The following is a 5,120-nucleotide window of genomic DNA, read 5'->3' on the forward strand; positions in this document are numbered from 1 at the left end:
TTTACCAACCACGTCTGCTAGAAGTTTGATCCAAGCATCTACTAGTCTTTCAGTAAAATAATTTTTTCTCACGTTCCTTCTGATCTTTCCCCCAACTAACCTCAGATTGTGCCCCTTGTTCTTATGTTCACTTTCCTATTAAAAATACTTCCCTCCTGAACCTTATTTAACCCTTTAACAGATTTAAATGTTTTGATCATGTCCCCCCTTTTCCTTCTGTCCTGACTTTTGCAATAATTTACCCACAGTAATGTTTCATTAGAAGGAAATACAACAATTTCAGATAAATTTAAGAGTAGTTGCAATATTTCACAGTGTAATGCTGAGGAAGCTAGCCTGAGATATATATTCATATTTAGTGCTGGCCCAAATTCTGCATTTCTTAAGCCTTGACCTATGCCCCACATATAGAGTTATGCTTGAAATTTAGAGTACAAAAGTACATTTTGTGTTTATAATCTATGCCTTGCATCCAGTAGAACAAAGCTGTGCTACAGGAAAAGGACATGGCTTTGATGGTGCAGAGATAGATCGGACACCTGCTCTCAAGGCACATAGCTTCATGCATGAACCCACATACTAACTGCAAGTTCCTTTTGTTGTACATTCTGCGCCTTCTACATTATATAACCCCTTTTTTACTTTCTGTGTAAGGAAACGTTGACAACTAGTATCTGATTGGCTGATATTGTGTGTGTTTTTGTACTCCTTTGGAAATGTATAAAGAGCCCTGAAAAACAATCCACGTTGTTCAGACATTGCTTTTATATGTTCTGAACCTGATGCATGCAAAATCAAACTTTTGAACAATATGCCATTGATATTTAATTCAGATTAAAACTTGAGTTCCAGGGAAATATACAGCATCAATATCTACATGAAACCTCTGGGTGAGATCATTTGATGACACAGGGTGAGTTACCAACAGTGTGCTGAGAACACTCAGCTGCACATCTCCACCCTGTGGCAATTCAGTGAAGCAGTGGAGGTGATGTGCTGGTGCCTGGAGGCTGTGAGGGTCTGGATGGGTGATAAGAGGCTCAAGCACAACCCCAAAGAGATGGAGTGGCTGTGGGTTTTGCCTCCCTGGGACATCTCGGACATCAACACCCTTGAAAACGTCCAAATATATTTCACCAGAAGAGCCCTTCACTCCTCCACTCGAAACAGAATACCCTACAAAAATAGACTAATTATCCTGGGTCTAGAAAGCTTAGAACTATGGCGCCTAAATCACGATTTAAGTATTGCCCACAAGATCATATGCTGCAACATCCTACCGGTCAATGACTACTTTAGCTTCAACTGCAACAACACAAGGGCACGCAACAGTTTCAAACTTAATATAAACTACTCCAAACTTGACTGTAAAAAACTTGACTTTAACAATCGAGTTGTCGAAGCGTGAAACTCATTACCGGACTCAATAGTGTCAACCCCTAACCCCCAACATTTCTCCCTTAGTCTATCAATGATTGACCTCTCCAAGTTCCTAAGAGGCCAGTAAGGGGCATGCATAAGTGCACTACTGTGCCTACCGTCCCCTGTCCAATTGTCTTTCCTTTATCTCATATATCATATATATTTTATATATATATATGTAGATGTAGTTCCATTGAGCACAACGGGTTGATTGTGGCTGGTTAGCCAGTTTTGAATCCATCTGGTGGAGTTGCTGTCCATCCCACATTTTTGTACTTTATTTAGTAGTAGGTTATGGTCTACTTTGTCAAAAGCCTTACTGAAGTCCAAGTAAACCACAGCAACAGCATTCCCTGGTCCACTAATTTTGTCACTTTGTTAAAGAATCCTATATGATTCATTATTCTCTACAAAGCTTAACTGGAGGTTTTCTTATTGTAAGTTATTGGTTGGTTCATTTAAGTTTTGGTTTATCAAATTCTCAACAAAAGATATGGTGATGTGTTTGAGGGACAATAGAGGGCCAGTTTGCTCTAGTGGTCAAAGCACCAAGTTAGAAATCAGGAGACTGTTCTAGTCCCACATTTAGCATGAAAGCTGGTGGGGTAAGTTTGGACTTCTCTCAGCCCAAAGCACATGACAAGGTTGATGTTGTGGTAAAATAGGAGAAGGCACCCTTGGTATTCTCTCAGGGTGTTTTCCCCCTTAAAGTTGTTTCATTGCCAAACTAAGTAACATAATTAAGAAATGGAGTTTGCTCTCAATTTATATTCTATTGATCTGCCCTATTTGTATGAGTTAGGAGTGGTCTTGGGAGTGTTTGGGTAGTACTGTTTATTGTTAACTTTTGGTCACTTTCTGGATTGGGGCAGTGTTCCCTCTAATTTTTTTCCGGTGTGGGCAGAAAAGTACAGTGTCTGAGTGGCAGTCCCTTTGGGACTGAAGTCAAAACAAATAAACAAATAAACAAACAAACAAACAAACAAACAAACACATAAATACATACATACATACATACATACATACATACATACATACATACATACATACATACCACCTGCAACTACCCAGGCAAGTGGCAGGTTTGAAAAAGGAGCCGTTTCCCTGGGCGCAGTCCTTGAGGTCATTTCATAGCCCCACAGAGCTCCTGCCTCCTCCTCAGTGGCAGCTCTGCAGGGCTTTGAAATGACGTCACGGCCTGTGCCCAGGGAAGCAGTGCGGTTTTCAAACACGCCACTTCCCCAGGCAGCCAGCTTCGCCTGCTCCCCTGCCACCATGCTGGGGGCTGCCCCCCACTGCCGAAGAGGAAAAGGAGATGGCCATTGCTACCACCGATGAACAGGGAGCAAGAGGGGGGAGGAGGAAGCACAAAACGCCGCTTTGCCAGTCCCAGCACCCCTCCCCCCCTCCTCTCTGCGCAGACTTTGAAAAGTGTGCAGCAGGCTTCATTTTTTAGTGCACCACAGCGCATGGCGCAGGTTAGAGGGAACATTGGATTGGGGTATTGCTTACTTCTGGATTTTTGATCTGAGGTTAAATTTGGTATTAATATAATATAATCTGGGTGTTGATTTTTAATGGGAAGATATTTTGTTTTGTTTTTCCCTTTTTACCTTGTTGATTGTACTATTTGCAGAGTAAGTATATATTGTTTATGCCTATATGTCTGTCGATAGCCATTTTGTCAGAATGCAGAACTTTCAGAAATTCTCTCGCATTATTTGAATTGACCTGATCGAGAAAGATCAAAGTTTCCCAGTTACAAGTATGGTTAAATCTCTCCCTATGCTTATGAATTTCAAAAGTTTTCAACATGTCTCATGACAGCTACTTGGTGGTCATGGAAAAAGGAAGTGGAAGGAGTATTAAATGCATTTGTTTTAGGTAATAAAGAAGAGATAAAATGAATAAAACCTAAATATTAATTATAGAAACATAGAAGTCTGACGGCAGAAAAAGACCCCATGGTCCATCTAGTCTGCCCTTATACTATTTTCTGTATTTTATCTTAGGATGGATATATGTTTATCCCAGGCATGTTTACATTCAGTTACTGTGGATTTATCTACCACATCTGCTGGAAGTTTGTTCCAAGGATCTACTATTATCTAGTGAATCTATAGCTATTCAATTTGTAAAAAAGAGAAGCTATTGCAGAAAAGTCGCAAATGCACAGCTTTTCTAGAGCAGAGAAGAGCAGTGTTAGGAATATTAAGAGAAGGGGAAGAAAGACAAAAGTGAACCAGATTCTGAAGGTCCAGGGAAGATCATATTCTCACTCAAAATCTCCATCCAAACACCCAGCACAACCAGCCATGATCATTCAGGATTATTTCTTAGCAAACAAAGATCCACAGTAATAATGGAGAGAGAGAGATAACAGCAAGGTCTTCTTTGTTGTGAATCAGATTGTTTCCTTCTGTATTATCTTAATAGATACAGGCACACCTGCCCATTCAGCTCTGGGCCATGTTTAAAATGATATATGACATATTGGGACTGCTGAAGGGAGATTGGAAGAAATTGATTCCTTGGTCAGAGATAATTTTGTGAATTCATAGGAATCCAGAAATTCTGTAGAAGAAAGTGATGTCTTAGAAGGAAAAATTTATCTAAATAACAAAGTATCTTTACTGATCTTTTCCCTGTCTACTGTTTCTCTTTTCACAGGTGATGCCCAGCGCAGGTGTCGTAGTCAAGGAGGATACTGCCGTAGCCCTTCCTGTCTAAGTGCTAACTTAGGGAAACTGGACTGTCCACGGAGTTTTTCATGCTGTAGTCGGTAAGTAAACAGTCCTCAAGTAAAGATGCCACAGATGTGCATCAGATGTTCACTTGTTTATGCTGCGACACATTCCAAGGCCTTGACCTGAAGAGGAACAGGTGTTTCCAAGCCAGAAAGGAGGGCAGGGAAGATTTTGAGGTTGAGATAACAGACTTTATCTTAAATTCATTATGATCCAACTATTATTTTATCTCATTTGTATAGATTCTATGGGAAAATAACACCATCTCCACCTACAACCCTGGACGCCTTCAAGATATGGCCAAAGACCTGAGATTCCTGCCTTCTATCGCTTTTTCTTTCTTCACATGATTCAAATTGCTTTCTATCAAACTCAAAAACATGAATGCATTGACATAAAATTTGGCAAATATTCCTTCAAATAAATCTAAATGAGCATTGAAAAGGTTGTGCAACTTTTTAACAGGGAGCTGGGAGCATTATATTCATTTCACTACACAAACGTGTCGGTCTGTTTGTGTGTCATAACTCTTTGCCTACATTTCAGTGTGGAAGGTGTTTCCAGCTCTTCAACCACACATTATGCCATAAAGTCACACAGTCTCATTCTTCCCCAACTATTTATAGTTACTTTGCCATTGAGGTCTTCCAGCTGATGTGGTTGCTTGACCAGAACAAAACAAATTATCAGGCTGAGGTTCCCAAACTTTTTACTATCAACCTGTGGGCGTGACTTATTTTGTGGGTGTGGTTTGATGGCCATGTGTTCAGGTGGGAGTGGCTGGTCAACATTTGCCGGTTCTTCAAACACACATTTATCACACAGTCTCATTCTTCCCCAACTGTTTATAATTACTTTGCCCGAGTCTGTGGAGAGGGGCGGCATACAAATCTAAATAATAAAATTGTGGTCTTCCAGCTGATGTGGTTGCTTGACCAGAACAAAACAAAA

General features: G+C 40.4%; 1 long non-coding RNA gene across 1 annotated transcript; it reads left to right on the forward strand.

Annotated features, from left to right (window-relative positions):
• Nucleotides 1-849: 849 nt before the first annotated feature.
• LOC139156351 (uncharacterized) lies at nt 850-4,548 on the forward strand. The gene is made up of 3 exons (XR_011557302.1): nt 850-913; nt 4,093-4,204; nt 4,412-4,548. It is a non-coding gene; the product is annotated as an uncharacterized lncRNA (long non-coding RNA).
• The last annotated feature ends 572 nt before the right edge of the window (nt 4,549-5,120 follow it).

This window comes from Erythrolamprus reginae, chromosome 1 (genome assembly GCF_031021105.1).
Source record: "Erythrolamprus reginae isolate rEryReg1 chromosome 1, rEryReg1.hap1, whole genome shotgun sequence".
In the NCBI taxonomy this organism is placed as follows: Eukaryota; Metazoa; Chordata; class Lepidosauria; order Squamata; family Dipsadidae; genus Erythrolamprus; species Erythrolamprus reginae.